Below are 21,067 nucleotides of genomic sequence, written 5' to 3' on the forward strand. Positions count from 1 at the left end.
AAAACAAAAACAACTTCCAGATTACTTCATGACTCTGACAAGACAAACTCAGCTTACTGCAAGGAAAGTCCTGCAGGCCCTGGGTTGCATGGCATCCTGCATAATTTTGATTCCACATGCCAGGTTGCACATGAGGAAATTACAATGGTACCTAAGGAATGTATGGTCTCAACACAGTCACAGTCTAGAAACCATGATACAAATCATTCCATGCCTTCAGAAGGAATTCCTGTGGTGGGCTCAGGCCTGCCAGTCCAACAGGGGGTTGCCTTTCAACAAACCAAAGACAAGGCAAACCATCACCACGGACGCCTCAGACCAAGGATGGGGAGCACACATGGAGGACAAACGTATCCAAGGCCTATGGCCTCAAGGACAGCTAAGCATGCACATAAACCAAAAGGAAATGCTGGCAGTAAGGCATGCAATCGAGGCATTCAGACCCTTCCTCCAGCAAGGACATCTGTTAATATAGACAGACAACACCACGGTCATGTGGTACATAAACAAACAGGGAGGCACACATTCCTACCCTCTATGCCGGATGGCTATGAATCTGTGGAACCTATGCCTGAATCTCAATATCCAGCTGCAGGCCAACTTCGTACCAGGAAAAGAGAATACACTAGCAGACAGCTTAAGCAGAACTACCATGGATGCACACGAATGGATGCTGCATCCAGACATCTTAAAACTCATAACAAAGAAATGGGGAACCCCAGAGATAGATCTGTTCGCCTCCCCACTCAACCACCAACTGAAGAAATTCTGCTCAAGGACATACCACCCACAAGCCTGGAGGGTGGACTCTCTCTCTTTCAGCTGGAATGCCCTAACAGTATATGCTTTTCCACCTCTCCCATTGATGTACAAGGTTCTACTGAAGATCAGGGAGGAACAGCCAAAAGTCATACTAATAGCTCCGGACTGGCCAAGACAACATTGGTACCCACTATTGAGAAGCATGTCTCAGGCAAACTCATGGCCTCTTCCCCTATGGCCTCTTCTTCTAACGCAGAACAATTTCAAGGCCCTGCATCCCAACTTGAAAACATTGCAGCTAACTGCCTGGAAGATTCCTTAAAGTCCAACCAAACTGTTTTATCTCAGAGGGTGAAGGACATTATCCTGGAGGCTCGCAGACCTTCCACAAGAAAAACATACTCAGCTAAATGGAAGAGATTTCTCATTTGGAGCGCATCAAAGGGCACAGATGTCACAGTGGCAAATTTAGCACACATCCTAGAATACTTAGCAGAACTGTTCCACAATGGCCTGTCTTACTCATCCATTAAGATTCATGCTTCAGCAATTTCAGCAGAATACAATATGGATCCACCTATCTTCTCACACCCTCTTCTCAGACAATTTTTGAGAGGGATCAAAAATGTTAAACCTCCAAGAAGACCCCCCCCCCCACCTGCATGGGATCTCAATTTTGTGCTGGAAAAACTGACACCACCTCCTTTTGAACCAGCAGCATCAGCAGACCTCCAGTTTTTATCTTGGAAAACCGCATTCCTCCTGGCAATCACTTCAGCAAGAAGAGTATCTGAGTTACAGGCATTAATGGCAGTACAGCCTTTCTTATTTTTCACCAGGATAGAGTGTCACTGAGAACCAATCCTACTTTCATGCCAAAGGTGGTATCTAGGGTATCCTTGAACCAAGCTCTTCACTTGCCTACGTTCTTCCCTAACCCACAGAACAAGGGGGAAGAACTTTTGCACACCTTGGATATACACAGACAACTACGCTACTATTTGGACAGAACTAAAACTAACAGAAAAACTGACCAACTTTTTGTAGCATATGCAACTGGGGTGCAAGGAAGAGCAATTTCCAAACAGACAATTTCAAAATGGATAGGAAATTGCATTCATTATTGCTACTCCTTTCATGGAAAGACAGTTCCTGAAAATATCAGGCCTCACTCCACAAGGGCCACAGCCACCACTACAGCCTTCCTACGAGGGGTGGCTACCAAGGACATTTTAGAAGCTGCTACTTGGAGTTCCGTGCATACATTTGCCAAGCATTACAATCTACCTTTATACTCCAGATCCCGAGCAGGGTTTGCAACTGCAGTACTGCAGGGGATCTTAACTACACCATAATTCTCTTACTACCTCCTCCCCCAGATTGGCTATGGTATTCTACCCATATGTTATGACTGCAGATGCATCCTTGAAGGACATAGTACAGTTTTGTACCTACCATAAATGTAGGTGTCCGATAGGTATGCATCTGCAGTCAGGATTACCCTCCCTCCTTCCCCTCTGTGGTATTCCTAGGGTGCTTAACCCTCTTTCAGCTAGCTGGGGGAATCTATTATGGTGTATTTGTTTGTTTGTTTATATATGTATATAATTTGCAAATGTTTGGAGCTTTTCAGCTTTTATCCAAATTTAGCCTTCCTAGAAGGCACCTGGCATCTGGGGCAAGAAAAACTGAGGAAAATGGCGTCGGCTGATGCTTTTATACCCCAGACACTTTGACGTCGGGGAAAGTGCGACATCAGCCGAGGCCAGACCCAGACTTTGGAATCCGGCCGACCGAAGGGCTGCCTGAGGCAGGACAACCCATATGTTATGACTGCAGATGCATACCTATCGGACATCTACATTTATGGTAGGTACAAAACTGTACTTTCCAGCACCTCATGTGGTTGTCTTGGAGATGAGTTCCGCTCCGACACTCTTGGCGCCATCTGAAGTTTCTAGGTTCCGAAGCTCCTCTGTCGGCCCCGATGGGGACACTTGGAACTGAACTTCTTCGGTGCCGAGTCTCCCTCTTGGTGCATTGGCCCGAGTGAGCTCGGACCCTACATTGTTCTCAAAGCCGATCCTTCTGGAGCCATCGGCACCTCCGGTTTCTTCGGAACCGAGGCATTTTTCGGAACTGGTGGAGTCAGTCTTCGTGAAGATGAGGAGCACCAGTCTTCCGAGGCCTCTCCAGAGAACCCCGCTAAGGAGCCCCCTCAGAAGAGATCTTGTAAGTGGAAGCATGTAGACTCCTCTGAGTCTCTCACATCTGACACTGACCTCGATGAGTCGGAGGGGTCCCCTAAGTCATCCTCTGAAGATGTCACCTTTGCAGACATCTTGGAGATCCTCAGGCAGAGAGGGGTCTGGCCCACTGTTACCCTGTCTGATGAGGAGTCAGTGTACCTGAAGGCTTTCGGGTCTCAACCCTCAGCTTCATGGGTGTCTCCCAAGTTACTGGATCTTGAGTCGGAAAGCATGGCAGACTCCTGATGCCGTGGAACCGGTCTCCAGGAGGCCGAACAAGTTTCTTTCTGACCCTAAAGACAAATAATTTTTATCCAAGGGCTTACCTGTAGATGCCATGGTGGTGGCAGCTGCCACTAAGAAGGAGCTAGCAGAGACGACTTCTTCTATCCTTCCGCCCAATAAGGAATCCCGAACAATAGATAAGATATGGGAAGCGTATCTTCTCTTCAGCGACTTTTACACTCCGATCGCTGAATTGTCTATCACACTTCATGAGATTTCAGAGAGATCTCCTGAAGGAGTTAGGAGATACTCTAGGGCGGCGGGTTCAGGAGTCTCCTTAAGGAGACACTCCTGAATGCGTCCATGCAATTTTGCTGAACCTTTCAAGTCTACATTCACCAATGCTGCCGTTGATGGATCCTCTCTTTTTGGAGCCAAGGTGAAAGATACCCTCAACAGGTGTGAACTGGAAGGAAAGACACTCTCTGCTGTGGGAGTCCATTTTACCATCCCTTCTAGACTTTACCCCAAAGGTCAGAAGAGTGGTAAAATGTGGTTCAAGAAATCACAGAGATCTTTCCAGGATACACAGGGTGATTCCTCCTTCAGAGGCAGGGGAGGAGAAACAAATGGTAGACCTCGCCCTAGAGGCAGGGAAGGTCCACAAAATCAGGGAGTTTGCGATTCCTTTCGTGACCGTCCCTATCAGCGTTCCTGATGTGGAACCCGCCTGTGCGTCTCTGGAGCCGGTCAGGGGTTGCCTGTCTTTGTGCCCGGAAGCCTGGCTAAATATCACCTGAGACAAGTGGGTACAAGACATTATCACGAGAGGTTACTCCATACCCTTTTCCCTTCCACCACACCCTCCCAAAAGGATCCCAGATGTACCACCCAATTACAGGGATCAAGCAGTTATAGAGATAGAAAAACTGCTGTTAAAGAGAGTCATCCAAAAGGTCCCGGCAGACCAAACAAGATTCGGAACATACTCCAGATTCTTTTTAGTTCCAAAAAGAACGGGAGACTGGAGACCCATTTTAGACCTCAGCAGGTTAAAAGAGTATGTAAAGAAGTCTAAATGTTCACTCTACAATCCATACTCCCTCTGTTAGGGAAAGAAAATTGGATGTGCCCAATAGATCTCCAAGATGCCTACTACCAAATCAAGATGGACAAAGCATCAAGGAGTTTTCTACGCTTCCGGCTGGGACCCAATCATTACCAGTTTTGGGCGCTGCCTTTTGGTCTCACCACAGCCTACCGGGTGTTCACCAAATGTATGGCAGTAGTGACAGCCCATCTGAGTCATCAGAGAATCCAAGTTTTTCCATACCTGGACGATTGGCTCCTGACCGCCACCACCAGGCATCTTCTAGTTCAATCCAGAGTCTCCACAATCGAGCTCTGTTCCCAGTTGGGAGTCTCTATAAATTGGGAAAAATCCTTAACTTTGCCCGCTCAGTCTATAACCTTTATATGAGCAATCATAGACACGGTCTCTATGATAGCCAGACTACCAACAGACAGAATACAAAATCTTTCACTGCAGATTTACAGGATACTTCCCCTTTGAAGAGTCAAAGTGAAGGTGGTGTTACAACTTCTTGGGACAATGATGTCGACTATAACATTGGTACCATTAGCAAGACTACATATGAGAATACTCCAATGGCTCCTGTCATCCCAGTGGTCTTTTCAGCAGTTGCCCCTGCATCACCAGATGCTAAGCACAGATTCTTGCAAAAAGGATCTCCGTTTGAGGATTCAGCCAGGTCACCTTACCACAGGGGCTCCCTTTGTCCCACACCAACCCGTTGCCACTGTGACCACGAATGCCTCTCAGGATGGGGGGGGCATTATTTAGGCAGGACTGTCCAAGGCACATGGCAAGATCATGATGCCCATCTGCATATCAGTCTCCTAGAGATGAGAGTGGTGCTTTTAGCATTGCAAGCACTTCACGGCTTTCTCCCTCTAGGAATGATAGCTATCCAGACAGACAGCATGTCAGTGGTATGGTATCTAAACAAGCAAGGAGGAACCAGATCTTACCCCTTATGTCCAGAGGCCCTGCGAGTTTGGAACTGGGCGATTTCTTCCCAACGCTTTCTCATTGCAACGCACATCTCGGGGACATCCAATGTGATAGCAGACAAACTAAGCAGGGCAATATTGTTACCTCACGAATGGTCTTTGAACCAGAAAGTAGCCCGTCAGATTTCCCACAAATGGGGACAACCCTGCTGCGATCTCTTTGCCAGCCCCATCAATGCTAAATGCAGCACCTTTTTCTCCCTCATTCCCCCTCTGGGAGAGTCTCCGAGAGATGCACTCGTCCATGATTGTCCCCCAGGACTTCTTTATGCAGATGTTCATCGTGTTACCCTGCTGCAATCATCACACTTGGGTTATCCTGTCATCAGGTGGTCCTGCAGTTGGCCGGATTTCCAAAGTCTTGGTCCGACGTCGGTTGCTGTCGCCTCATCACTGACGTCAGTGCACCAGGGGTACATATATTGCAACCAACGCCATTTTCTTTAGTCTTTCTTGCTGTACGGTGCCCGAAGCAGAAGCAAATCTCAGGAGTCGGCTGACCGGCACTTGCGAATTTCAGACTGAAGTCTTCTATAAAGCTAAGTACCCCGTTGGGGAAACTTTTCTTGCCTCAGACCGATGTCAGAAAAAGTTAACAATTGTATTTCTTGTGGGAAGCAAATACCTCATAAGGATTTTCATTCTTATTGCATACCCTGCCTAGGCCCTGATCACGACGTCACTTCTTGTCGTTTTTGTGCTAGATTTAATAAACGTACTATTAAAAGACGATTTGATTTCGCACAACACTTTTTTGGTAGAAAATTTAACTATAACATGCCGTCGGAGCTACCGACTACCGGCGTGCACAACAAGCGCAGGGACAAGGACCAACAACCCAGGCCTAAGCCCGATTTCGAGGCCTTGGTTGATGTGGTCTACGGTTATCAGTGAGGCTCCGACGCAGCCTCTAACTACCGCAGTTCTGGAACCCCAGACCGCTACAGATATTTTGATGGAATGTACTGGGCCGACGCAGCCTTTTACTTCAGGCCCTTCCGACGATTTACCTTCCAAGGACGTCGGTACTTCTGAAACGCCATCTGTTTCTGAAGGCGTTTTCAGACCGACGACTCTTAGTCAAAACGTTTTCCAAGTCGAAGACTCCTTCTAAATCGAAAAAGGCTTCACTTCAGTCTCCTGTTCAAGGCCCTATGCCTAAGAAACAGATGCTCAAAATGACTGAAGATTTGATTTCTCTTATCAGGGGTTCACAGCCTCCTCCTGACAAAAGGCCTAGACAAGAGGAAGATTCTGCTTCCTCTGAACAACTGTCTATTTCTTCGGATTCCTCTGAGGAACAACACTATTCCTTCTCTCCTTATGAAGATTCTGATGCTGAGGACTCTATTCCCTCAGCTTCCCCTCCAGAAGATTTTTCTTTTGTGGAAACTTTACACACTATGAGGGAACATTTTCACTGGGAAGGTCAGGATTACTCTGATTCCAAGAAAAGGCTCAGAGAGATGTTCATTGTGTTACCCTGCTGCAGTCATCACACTTGGGTTATCCTGTCGTCAGGCGGTCCCGCAGTTGGCCGGATTTCCAAATTCTTGGTCCAATGTCGGTTGCTGTCGCCTCATCACTGACATCAGTGCGCCAGGGGTACATATATTGCAACCAATGCCATTTTCTTCAGTCTTTCTTGCCGCGCGGTGCCCGAAGCAGAAGCAGTTCGCAAGTGCCGGTCGGCCGACTCCTGAGATTTTCGAATTCGAATTTCAGACCGAAGTCTTCTATAAAGCTAAGTACCCCGTTGGGGAAACTTTTCTTGCCTCATACCGATGTCAGAAAAAGTTGTATTTCTTGTGGGAAGCAAATACCTCATAAGGATTTTCATTCTTATTGCATACCTTGCCTAGGCCCTGATCACGATGTCACTTCCTGTCGTTTTTGTGCTAGATTTAATAAACGTACTATTAAAAGAAGATTTGATTTCACACGACACTTTTTTGGTAGAAAATTTAACTATAACATGCTGTCGGAGCTACCGACTACCAGCGTGCACAAAAAGCGCAGGGACAAGGACCGACAACCCAGGCCTAAGCCCGATTCCGAGGCCTCGGTTGAGGCAGTCTCCGGTTATCAGTGAGGCTCCGACGCAGCCTCTGACTACCGCAGTTCTGGAACCCGAGACCGCTACATATATTTTGACGAAATGTACTGGGCCGACGCAGCTTTTTACTTCAGGCCTTTCCGACGATTTACCTTCCAAGGACGTCAGTACTTCTGAAACACCATCGGTTTCTGAAGGTATTTTCAGACCGACGACTCTTACAGTCAAAACATTTTCCAAGTCGAAGACTCCTTCTAAATTGATAAAGGCTTCACTTCAGTCTCCTGTTCAAGGCCCTTTGCCTAAGAAACAGATGCTCAAAATGGCTGAAGATTTGATTTCTCTTATCAGGGGTTCACAGTCTCCTCCTGACAAAAGGCCTAGACAAGAGGAAGATTCTGCTTCCTCTGAACAACTGTCTATTTCTTCGGATTTCTCTGAGGAGCAAGACTATTCCTTCTCTCCTTATGAAGATTCTGATGCTGAGGACTCTATTCCCTCAGCTTCCCCTCCAGAAGATTACTCTTTTGGGGAAACTTTACACACTATGAGGGAACATTTTCACTGGGAAGGTCAGGATTACTCAGATTCCAAGAAAAGGCTCAGAGAGTTTCTTTTACTCCCCCAACACAGACCTCTAGCCATCCCTCCTGTTTTGGACATTGTGGATGATGTCTATTTAGAATCCAGTTTCAACCCTGACTCTCTACCTCCTGCCCCGGCCAAGCCTGACAGATACTACAGAGTACCTGATTCCCACAAATTCCTTTACAAAAGCCCTGTAGCTGACCTAGAGACTATCTCCCAGGGTCCCAAGGGGGCTAAGGCTTCCATGGCTAAAAATCCAGTACCTTCTGAAAGGGATTCAAGAGCACTAGACAGATGGGGGAAAAAGTTTTACACCTCAGCCACTTTAGCTATGAGAGCACTAAACTGTCAATTTCATATACTTAAGTATCAGCAATTTCTGATCTCTCAGTTAAAACAAAAGATAACCACCCTACCTCAACAATCTGAATTGAAAGAAGTACAGGATTTGTTGCACGCCACTGAGCAGGTGGGCAAACATACCTTACAATGTGGGTTTGATTCTTTAGAGGCCTCCTGCAGAGCAGCTGTCACTGGATCAGTTATACGTAGGCATGCCTGGTTAAAGGAACAAACTCTGCCTGATCATGTTAAAGCAAAACTACTAGATGCTCCCTTACAGCAGGATGTTCTTTTTGGTGTTAAAGCAGAAGAAGTTTTAAAGAAAATGGAAGATAAGGCAAAATCAATGCAGACAGTCAAAGATTTCCTACAAGTACAACCCCCTTGCTTCAGCAGAAACTGGCCAACAAAAAATTGGTCCTTTCCAGCCACTGACAGGCCTCAGAGGGGTAAATACAGGCGCCCAAGGGGTAGAGGACAACCACAAGCTCAGTATAAGCCTCGCCAATGGGGCACTCCAACCCAGAAGGGAGGAGAAGACAGGTCTCAACCCACCAGAAGGCAAACTCAATGACTTGCACACCAGCTGGCCAAACAAAGCTCTTTTGTCAGCCCCCTTGGGGGGAAAACTAGCACTATTTGCAGACAACTGGCACATGGTCACAAAGGACAAATGGGTCCTAGACATAATTTTACGAGGATACAGATTCCACTTTCACACCTTGCCAATAAAAAGAGGAATGCCAAACCTGCCACAAAATCAAAGGGCAGAGGCTCAAAAACAAATTGCAGCGCTCATGGCCATGAGAGCCATTCAAAGGGTATCAACTCAAGACTCTTCCTAGTATCCAGAAAAGAAAATGCTTAGAGATCAATTCTGGACCTTTCGATTGTAAACACTTACTTACAAGTTCCCAAATTCAAGATGCTAACACTACAGCAGCTACTTCCCATGTTGGGCAAGGAAGCATGGCTGGTAACGGTGGACCTCAAGGAGGCATACCTGCATGTCCCTATCAGACAAAGTTGCAGAAGATACCTCAGTTTCATTGCAGGTTCAACCCATTATCAATTCTCTGCACTGCCCTTTGGCTTATCTACTGCACCCAGAGTATTCACAAAATGCCCGGCACCAGTAATTGCATACTGCAGACAAAGAGAAATTCAAATATATCCATATCTGGATGACTGCCTCATCCAAGCAGAAAGAAAAGACATTCTCTTACAACAGTTGGCTTTTGTGAAACATCTACTAAATTGGGGTACACAGTAAACGAAAAGAAGTCAAAACAAGTACCCTCACAAAAAATGACATTCCTGGGTGCCAGCTTGGACACAATGGCCCAGAAGGCTCATCTTACACCAGACAAGCAATTACAACTGACTCAATATTTCAAAACAATGGCAACAAAGACCCACTTTAACTGCAAAAAAAATTCTGCAGGCTTTGGGTTTCATGGCATCTTGCATTCTGATAATACCATTTGCAAAACTGCATATGAGGAAATTACAGTGGTACCTAAAAAGCGTATGATCTCAACACAGCCACAGCTTGGACACAGTGATATCTCTCATTCCCTGCCTTCAACAGGAATTTCTATGGTGGGCACAGGCATGTCACCTCAACAAGGGTCAGCCTTTCACCTTGCCCCCACCCAGGCAAACTATCACAACAGATGCTTCAGACTATCCCTGGGTGGCACACATGGCAGGGCAATGCATTCAAGGCCTATGGACTGCAGAACAAAGAAAACTGCACATAAACCAAAAAGAGATGCTAGCTGTACAGAAAGCTCTGACAGCCTTCAAGGATCTACTACAGCCAGGACAACTTGCAATAAAGACGGACAACACCACAGTAATGTGGTACATAAACAAACAAGGGGGCACACATTCCTACCCTCTTTGCAGGCAAGCAATAATCTTATGGAACACAGCTCTGGCCTACCAAGTCCAGTTACAAGCTCAATTCCTGCCAGGACAGAAAAACACATTGGCAGACGACCTAAGCAGAAACATCAAAGATCCCCACGAGTGGAAGCTAGACCCACAAATATTTACAATGATAACTCAAAGATGGGGTCTACCAAATATAGACCTGTTTGCCAGTCCTCAAAACTACCAGCTGACAAAATGTTGTACAAGGACATTCCACCATCAAGCTTGGAAAGTGGACGCTCTCTCCTTCAGTTGGAAAAACCTGACAGCATATGCCTTTCCTCCATTACCTCTTCTCACAAAGGTTCTTTTGAAGGTCAAAAAGGAGAAACCTTGAATGATTCTCATAGCCCCAAACTGGCCATGCTAGCACTGGTACCCGCTATTGAAGAATATGGCTCACAGCCCACCATGGATATTGCCTCAAATACCTCATTTGCTCACGCAGCAAGACAAGCAGATTCTACACAGCCAGATCAAAACCTTAAACCTGGCTGCATGGCAAACCAATTAAGCATCCCACCAGCCCCTCTTTCACAAGCAGTACTGGATGTTATTCTAGAGGCCAGGAGGCCAAGCACCAGGAAGGCTTACTCGGACAAATGGAAAAGGTTTGGCCAAGACACAACTCAGCCTCATATGCCTCACATTCTGCAGTATTTAGCTGAGATGTTGCATAAAGGACTTTCCTTCTCCTCAATTAAAATCCATGCTTCAGCTATTTCAGCTCACTACGACACGAATCTACCTTTATTTTCAAATCCTCTTCTAAGGCAGTTCCTCAGAGGGGCAAAAAACATTAGACCACCTAGAAGAGCCCCTACACCAACATGCGACCTCAACTTTGTTCTGGAAAAACTAACGTTACCTCCCTTTGAACCAGCTTTTTCTGCAGACCTTCAGTTCCTATCTTGGAAGACTGCCCTGCTCCTGGCAATAACTTCTGCTAGGAGAGTCTCAGAATTACAGGCACTTATGGCAGTGGAACCTTTCCTCATTTTTCATCAAGACAGAGTTTCTCTACGAACTAATCCTTCCTTCATGCCTAAGGTGGTTTCCAGTGTAGCTTTAAATCAAACCATACACCTACCCACTTTCTTCCCCAATCCACAGAACAAAGGTGAGAGACTCCTGCATTCCTTGGACATTCACAGGCAGCTTCGTTATTATTTGGATAAAACTAAGGCTTTCAGAAAAACTGACCAGCTCTTTGTTTCCTGTGCTACAGCTTCTCAAGGGAGGGTCATATCCAAGCAAACCATTTCTAAATGGATAGGCCATTGCATACGATTCTGCTATACCCATCATGGGAAACCAGTTCCTCCTACCATTAGATCCCACTCTACCAGGGCAACAGCTACCTCTACAGCCTTTCTCAGGGGGGTTCCTACCAAGGAAATTTTAGAAGCTGCAACTTGAGTTCTGTACACACCTTCACTAAACACTATCACTTACCTCTTTATTCTAAGTCCAGGGCAGGCTTCGCCACTGCAGTTCTGCAGGGCCTCATTGCCTCCACTAACCCTCTATGATGCCTCCACCCTACCTTAGCTTTGGGACTCAACCCAAGTGTGATGACTGCAGCAGGGTAACACGATGAACATAGTACAGTTTTGTACCTACCATAAATGTAGATGTTCGAGTGTTCACCCTGCTGCAGTCCAGGTTACCCTCCCTCCAACCCCTCTGATCTACTGGCTAAATCTTTGCTATGCCTTTCTGATGTATTTGCTTATAGCTGAAGGGATTTTGTGTTTGTACAGTGTTCACACCTTTTGGTACTAATTTGGATCACCTTTTTGGGGGCACCTGACATCTGGGGCAAGAAAAACTGAATAAAATGGCGTCGGTTGCAATATATGTACCCCTGGCGCACTGACGTCAGGGATGAGGCGACAGCAACCGACGTCGGACCAAGACTTTGGAAATCTGGCCGACTGCGGGGGCCGCCTGACGACAGGATAACCCAAGTGTGATGACTGCAGCAGGGTGAACACTCGAACATCTACATTTATGGTAGGTACCAAACTGTACTTTCCTCCTTTTCCACTCATTCCCAAGGTTTTACAGAAAGCAATGTTGTTGGGAAGCAAGATGATCCTCATCACTCCTTACTGGCCTCGTCAGATTTGGTTCTCTTTCCTCGGGCCTCACCTGTTAGACTATCCATGGACTCTGGACCCAGTACCAGACCTCTTGACACATATGTCAGGTTCTCTTTCATGTCTGTCTCCACACACACAAACTGACAGCATGGCTGCTCCAGTTCCATCAGTAGTCAGGCTTCACAATCTGTCCCCAGCTGTAACCCATATCATTACCTCTTCTCATAAGCCCTCGACTAGAAAATTGTATAACAGTAAATGGAAGAGATTTTCTGTATGAGCAGATAACAGAAAGGTTAATCCATTTACAACCCCCATTCCTATTGTCTTATCAGAACTTTTTCACCAGGGATCAGCAGCTGCTACACTCAGTGTTCAGCTAGCAGCAATATCAAATTTTCATGTGGGAATTAATGATTCTAACCTTATGTCCCACGAACTTTGCAAGATCTTTCTCAAAGGTTCTATGATGTTAAGACCTTCCGTTCAAAATCCCATTCCTCCTTGGGATCTAAATCTAGTCCTTTCTAAACTTACTTTGCCACCATTTGAACCAGCCCATAGCTGTCAATTAAAATTTCTGTCGTGGAAGACTCTTTTCTGGTGGCAATAACTTCAGCCAGATGAGTTTCCGAACTGCAGGCCCTATCAGTTAAACCTCCATACTTAATTTTTCACAAAGATAGGGTCTTTCTCCGGACGAATCCTTCCTTTATCCCCAAGGTCTGCTCCCATTTTCACTTGAATCAAACTATCGAATTGCCAGTATTCTTCCCCAATCGCACCAATAAAGCAGAGTAGATTTCACCAACTGGACGTGCATAGGAAATTGTATTTCTACATCCACAGAACTAAAGGATTTAGAAAATCAGTCCAGCTATTTGTTTCCTTTGCTGAAACAAAAATGGGTTTGCCAGTTTCTAAGGTCACACTATCAAACTGGATCTCTAACTGCATCTCTTTCATTTATACTTCTGAGGGAAGAGAGTTACCCCTTAAAGTCAAAGCGCATTCTACCAGATCATTTTCTACTTCTGCTGCCTTCCAAGCCAGGACTCCTATTGATAATATATGTGCAGCAGCAACATGGGCTACCCCTCATACCTTCATTACCCATTATAAATTGGACTTAACTTCCAGGGGTAGGGCCTCATTTGGTTCCACAGTGCTCAGGACTATTTTCCAATGAGCCACCCATACAAGATGCTAGGGACGCTGTCCCACACGTAATAATGGAGGCGAGACAGGACTACATAACATAAAGAAGTTATGTACTCTCCATAACGTTCCATGTATGTAGTCCATCTCGCTGAACATTATTACGAACCCACCCACCAGCCCCCTTCCTGGAGGATGTGGAAACAGTTTTCTGTGGTGGTTTATATCATAAAGGACATACATTGTTATTAGGGTTTATTCTTCCGAACCTTTGTTCTCCTTTCTACTTTTCTCCTTATATAGACTAGCAGCAAACAAGATCTGGGGAGTGTGCTCATGCACCATGGGATACCTCCTAGCCACGAGCCAATCAGAAGTTTTCAGGCCTTCTAAAAGCGGCCAAGTCGGTGCCAAGGATCGGCTCCGAACCTGCACGTAATAATGTTCGGCGAGATGGACTACATACATGGAACGTTATGGTGAGTACATAACTTCTTTTTTTCCAAAATATTCCTTACTACTAAGTTTTATTGAAATTTGTTTGTTTTATTGTTAATCCGTCATCAATTCCTAAGTATTTATCCACTCCTTCTTGCCTAAGTTCTTTATATCACATTCCTCTCCAAACTTAAGTTTTCTTGCTGCTGCTTTCCTGCTTTAAAGGTTATTTCTGCACATTTCTTAAGCCTAAATGATGGTTTTATATCATCTGAAAAAGTTTTGACCACTTGCAATTGTGCTTTCAGTTTCTCATCTAATGAACTATGCAGTTTTAAATCATCCATAAATAGAAGATAAGAAGTCTTTACGTGGAATACAAATTTGTGTGCAAAGAGGGAAAGCATTTTGGAATGGTGGTGGTATATCAAAGTATTTAGATAGATGAAAGATTGTTTACAGCCCTTCTGTGTGGAGTCTGCATATTTTCTGTCAGCAAGTCATGCATCTTCTGTGTGACAGTGAATTTTCATGTAGTGTATATTAGTGGCAAAGGTGTTACTTTACCAGGCAATATTGGTCTCTTCTCTGTAAGATTGCAAACTAGCTTTGCTTACAAAAGGTATGCTCAGATCAAGGTAGTTGCTTGAAAGTCATGGTAAAAATACTGTCATTCAAGAGAGTCACTTTACTTAGAAGATTTACCAGTAGCTGCTGTTAATGGGAGGAGTTCTGGTAATATTGCCAAAGAAGATGATTGTTTGCAGCATACCAAGGAAGACAGTTAAGGATCTACCTCTTTCAATATTAAGGTATGCAGATGTTCATCGTGTTACACTGCTGCAGTCATTACACTTGGGTTATCCTACCATCAGGCGGTCCCGGAGTCGGCCAGAGTTCCAAAGTCTTGGTCCGGCGTTGGTTGCTGTTGCTTCTTCCCTGACGTCAGTGCACCAGGGTATACAAGATGCATCCAACGCCATTTTCTTCAGTCTTTCTTGCTGCACGGTGCCCAAAGCAAAAGCAGTTCGCAAGTGCCGGTTGGCCAACTCCTGAGATTTTCGAAGTCGAATTTCAGATCCGAAGTCTTCAATAAAGCTAAGTACCGCGTTGGGGAAACTTTTTTCTTGCCTCAGACCGATGTCAGAAAAAGTTAATAATTGTATTTCTTGTGGGAAGCAAATACCTCATAAGGACTTCCACTCTTACTGTATTTCACGCCTAGGCCCTGATCACAACGTCACTAGTTGTCGGTTTTGTGCCAGATTTAACAAACGCACTATAAAATGACGTTTTGATTTTGCTTTGCACTACTTTGGCCGAAGGTTCAGTTACAATGCCGTTGGAGCAACCGACGACCGCAATTCATAAAAAAACGCAAGGACAAGGATAAGGACAGGCATCCTAAGTCCAAAACCGATGACAAAACCTCTTCTAGGCCAGTCGCCGGTTCTCAGTGAGGCGCTTTCGCAACCCCTGACACCCGCTACCTCAGAGCCACAGGGCGCTTCCGACTCCCATGTGGAGACAACTAGGCCTCTGGAAACTCAAGGTATTGGGCTTACGGAAACTAATCCCTCAGATACGTCCGGAGCCGCTGAGCAGGCATCGGCTTTTGTGGGTGTTTTCAGACCTTCACAGCTTACCATTAAAGCACCAGCCAAGACAAAGGCACCATTAAAGACAAAGAAGCAAGTACAGCATTCTCCTGGACAGTCCTCCATGCCTAAGAAACAGATGCTCAAAATGGCCGAAGACCTCATTACTCTAATCAGGGGTTCCCATCCCCCTCCTGAGAAAAGGCCTAGGCAGGATACAGACTATGATTCCTCTGATCAGGTTTCCATTTCCTCTGATTCCTCTTCAGACCAGGGATACTCTCTACCCCCCTATGAGGACTCTGATGCTGAAGAATCTATCCCTTCAGCATCTCCTCCTGAGGATTACTCTTTTGGGGAAACTTTACATACCATGAGGGAGCATTTCCATTGGGAAAGTCAGGATTATTCAGAATCCAAGAAAAGGCTCAGGGACTTCCTTTTATTGCCACAGCACAGGCCCCTTGCTATTCCGCCTGTGTTAGATATTGTGGATGATGTGTTCTTGGAATCCAGCTTATCTCCTGATTCTTTGCCCCCTGCACCAGCCAAACCAGATAGGTACTATAGAGTCCCTGACTCTCACAAGTTTCTTTATAAAAACCCTTCTGCTGACCCAGAAACCATATCCCAGGGTCCCAAAGGGGTTAAGGCTTCCATTGCAAAAAATCCAGTCCCCTCTGACAGAGATTCTAGAGTATTGGATAGATGGGGGAAGAAAGTTTACACTTCTGCAACTTTAGCAGTAAGGGCTTTAAATTGCCAGTTTCACATGCTTAAGTACCAACAATATTTAATGGCTCAGTTAAAACAGAAAATGCTTACAAGCTCAGAAGCTCCTGACTATAAAGAAATGCAGGATTTATTGCATGCAGTTGAACAGGTGGGAAAACATACTCTGCAGTGTGGTTTTGATTTTTTAGAGGCCTCTTGTAGAGCTGCAGTTACAGGTTCTGTGATTCGAAGACATGCTTGGTTAAAAGAACAGAGTTTACATGATCATGTTAAGGCAAAATTATTGGATGCTCCTTTACAGCATGATACATTGTTTGGTGTTAAGGCAGAAGAGGTGTTAAAAAAATGGAGGATTAAGTTAAATCTATGCAAACAGTCAAAGATTTCTTACAGGTACAGCCACCTCGATTTAGCAGAAATTGGCCTACAAAGAATTGGTCCTTTCCAGTGTCAGGCCACAGAGAGGCAGATACAGACGCCAGAGAGGCAGATCTCAACCCCAAGGCTCTAACAGACAACGGCAGTGGGGTACCTCAACCCCAAAAGGAGGTGAGGACAAATCTCAACTATACAGGAAACAGTCCCAATGACTTCCCACTTCGTACGCCAAGCACTTCCCTTTTGGCAGCACCCTTAGGGGGAAAACTAGTACTTTTTTCTCAAAATTGGGAAACAATCACCCAAAACAAATGGGTTCTGAATATTGTGTCTCAAGGTTACAGATTCCACTTTCACACTTTGCCAAGGCTAAAAGGCATGCCAAACCTACCACAAAATCAATGGGCAGAGGCTCAAAAACAAATATCAACCCTCATGGGCATGAGAGCTATTCACAAAGTACCAAAGCAGGAACAAGGACTAGGATTTTACTCAAGACTCTTCCTGGTCCCCAGAAAGGACAAAGCCTGGAGACCCATACTAGACCTTTCAACTCTAAATACTTACCTGGATGTTCCGAAATTCAAAATGTTGAAACTACAGCAGCTTCTTCTCATGCTGGGCAATAAGGCTTGGCTTGTTACTCTGGACCTCAGAGGCATACCTGCATGCACTTTTCAGACAAAATTGCAGAAGATACCTCAGATTCAAAGCTGGTACAATGCACTACCAATTCTCTGCACTGCCCTTTGGCTTATCTACTGTGCCCAGGGTCTTTACAAAGTGCCTGGCATCAGTAATTGAATTTTGCAGACAAAAGGAATTCAAATATATCCATACTTGGACGACTGCCTCATTCAAGCAGAGACAAAGGACATTCTTCTAAAGCATCTGGCATTTGTAAAAAGGTTGCTAATTTCTCTAGGGTACACAGGAAACGAAAAGAAGTCAAAACTAGTACCCTCACAACAGATAATATTCCTGGGTGCCAGCTTAAACACAACGGCCCAGATGGCTTATCTCACGCCAGACAAACAAGGACAATTGACTCAATATTTTCAACTAATGGCAAAAAAAGTCCCATCTCCCTGCAAGAAAAATTCTGCAGGCCCAGGGATTCATGGCATCCTGCATAATTCCATATGCCAGACTGCATATGAGGAAATTACAATGGCACCTAAAAGTGTTTGGACTCGGCACTCTCACAGCTTAGAAGCAGTAATACCAATAATTCCCTTCCTACAACAGGAGTTTCGATGGTGGGCACAGGCATGTCACCTGAACAAGGGTCAGCCTTTCACTCTACCCACAGCCAGGCAGACTCTAACAACAGATGCTTTGGACTATGCCTGGGGAGCACACATGGCAGGAAAATGTATTCAGGGCAAGTGGACCACAGACCAAATGCATCTTCACATCAATCAAAAAGAGATGTTGGCTGTTCAGAATGCCCTAACAGCTTTCAAGGACCTTCTGCATCCAGGACATTTATTATTAAAGACAGACAACACCACAGTGATGTGGTACATAAACAAGCAAGGGGGCACTCATTCTTACCCCTATGCAGGCAAGCCATGACCTTGTGGAACACAGGTCTAACTTATCAAGTTCATCTGCAAGCACAATTCCTGCCAGGAAAGAAAAATACTCTGGCAGACGATCTCAGCAGAAATATCATGGACCCTCACAAATGGAAACTGAATCCACAAATCTTCAGAATGGTAACGCAAAAATGGGGATGCCCAGACATAGATCTTTTTGCCTCCCCACTGAATTGCCAACTACAAAGATTCTGCACAAGGACTTATCACACACAAGCATGGAAAGTGGATGCTCTCTCGTTCAGCTGGAAAAGCCTAAATGTTTATGCCTTCCCACCACTGCCTCTCCTTTCGAAGGTACTCCTAAAAGCCAGACAAGAAAAACCACAGATGATCCTGATTGCTCCAGACTGGCCACGCCAGCACTGGTACCCAATCTTAAAGAACTTCGCTCAAGTCCCACCATGGACTTTGCCTCAATTTCCACACCTTTTCACTCAACAAAACAATCAGATCCTGCACGGTCAGCTCAAAACCCTAAACCTGGCTGCATGGCATATTCATTAGTCAAACAGGCAACACCTCTCTCTAAAGCTGTTATGGATGTCATTTTGGAGGCCAGGAGGCCTAGCACCAGAAAATCTTACTCAGAAAAATGGAAGAGATTCTGCGCCTGGAACCAGGCTCAAAGCCTTGACCCTCTTGTCCCAAACATTCCTCAGATTTTGCAATTCTTAACTGAGATGCTGGACAAAGGCCTATCCTTCTCATCAGTTAAGATCCACGCCTCTGCCATTTCAGCACATTACAACACGGATCCTCCTTTATTCTCTCATCCCTTGCTAAAGCAGTACCTCCGAGGGGCTAAAAACATAATACCGCCCCGGAGAGCACCAACCTGGGACCTCAATTTTGTATTGGAAAAGCTGACTCTGCCACCTTTTGAGCCAGCCAATATAGCCAATCTAAAATTTTTATTATGGAAAACAGCTCTGCTCCTGGCAGTAACTTCAGCACGAAGAGTCTCAGAGCTACAGGCATTAATGGCAGTGGAACCTTTTATAATTTTTCATCAGGACAGGGTTTCTTTAAGGACAAACCCTACCTTTATGCCAAAGGTGGTATCTAGTGTGGCTCTTAACCTGCCACCTTTTTATCCAAACCCCCAGAATAAAGGGGAGAAACTTCTGCACTCTTTGGACATACACAGGCAGCTACACTTCTACTTGGACAAAACAAAAGCTTTCAGGAAAACTGAGCAACTGTTTGTAGCATATGCTGCAGGATCACAGGGCAAGGCTATTTCAAAGCAGACTATCTCCAAATGGATAGGACACTGTATTTGTTATTGCTACACACAGCATGGGAAATCTGTCCCTAATAACATTAGGCCACATTCTACCAGAGCCACAGCCACTTCAGCCTTTCTCAGAGGAGTACCAACCAAGGAAATTTTGGAGGCTGCAACTTGGAGTTCAGTGCACACCTTTACCAAGTATTACCACTTGCCTCTTTAGTCTAAATCCAGAGCAGGATTTGCCACTGCAGTTCTGCAGGGCCTCATAGCCAATCCTAACTCTTTATAGACCAGCCACCCAACCTCAGCTTTGGGATTCTACCCAAGTGTAATGACTGCAGCAGTGTAACACGATGAACATAGTACAGTTTTGTACCTACCATAAATGTAGATGTTCGACTGTTCACACTGCTGCAGTCCAGGTTACCCTCCCTCCATCCCCTCTGTCCTAGCTAGACTCATCTATACCTTTCTACCCTGTACAACCTTTGTGGTGTATTTGCTTGTAACTGACGGTATTGTTTTTATTTTATCTATATGTTCTATTAGCAATATGTATTGCCTACCTACTTGGGGGCACCTGACATCTGGGGCAAGAAAAACTGAAGAAAATGGCGTCGGATGCATCTTGTATACCCCTGGCGCACTGACGTCAGGGAAGAAGCGACAGCAACCGGCGCCGGACCAAGAGTTTGGAACTCTGGCCAACTGTGGGACCGCCTGACGGCAGGATAACCGAAGTGTAATGACTGCAGCAGTGTGAACACTCGAACATCTACATTTATGGTAGGTACAAAACTGTACTTTTCACATTCTTCTCTGGAGGATCCATGAGATCCTGATGTTGAGTTAGAGAAATGGTACTAAAAATAAAAATTATTTGAAGTCCACATTTAAGTTTTAAGACCTGCTCTTTTAAAAGGTGCCAATCAGTCATCATGTGAACATAAGCCAGTTACCAACTTGATTTCAGCCAGGGAGACTAAAAAAAAAACAGTCTCTTTGTGGGTAGCAAGCCACTGGCAGAAGGACAAGGCATAATGACCTGGGTTTGGGAATGAGCCTGAGGTCCTTGAAAGGTTGAGTGTTAGGACTAGGAAGTAGCACTATTTGACCTATTCTGCTGTGTTGACAAGAAGGAGAGGGGAAGAGAGTGCTATTACTGACTGCAGCAGCTAAAGTAGATGCCTGGAGCCTTTTTATTACAACAGTAATCATTCACTGAACAGATAATGTAAGTGCATAAATGTAAAAATGTATGTGCTACTCATAGTGGTTTCCATTTTGTATTGCAGACCTGAGAACAAGAAGTTGGTTATCCATTTCTTGGAAGACCACTTATCAGCCTATACCTTGAGGTGTAGGTGCATCCCTTAAGGGACGTGGACATTTGTAGAAATAACTGTTTCAGATGTTGGTATAGTGGAGTTTGTTTCTGGAAGGGATTTTTTGTAGTTAGAAGGCAGTGAGGGAAGGTTGAGAGATTTGTGAAGAAAAATAATTACATATCACTGTGTAAGTAGCTGTACATTTTGTTATCACTGTTTTGTGATACTCAAACTC

The 21,067-nt window shown here is 45.1% G+C and overlaps 1 protein-coding gene across 2 annotated transcripts in view; it reads left to right on the top strand.

Moving 5' to 3' along the window:
- The window catches only part of LOC122802908 (protein Atg16l2-like), a 1,475,787-nt gene that overhangs the window by 178,030 nt on the left and 1,276,690 nt on the right, over nucleotides 1-21,067 (top strand). The window lies entirely within an intron of this gene.

The sequence above is a fragment of the Protopterus annectens genome, chromosome 5.part0, assembly GCF_019279795.1.
Source record: "Protopterus annectens isolate FY-2018-M chromosome 5.part0, PAN1.0, whole genome shotgun sequence".
Lineage (NCBI taxonomy): Eukaryota > Metazoa > Chordata > Ceratodontiformes > Protopteridae > Protopterus > Protopterus annectens.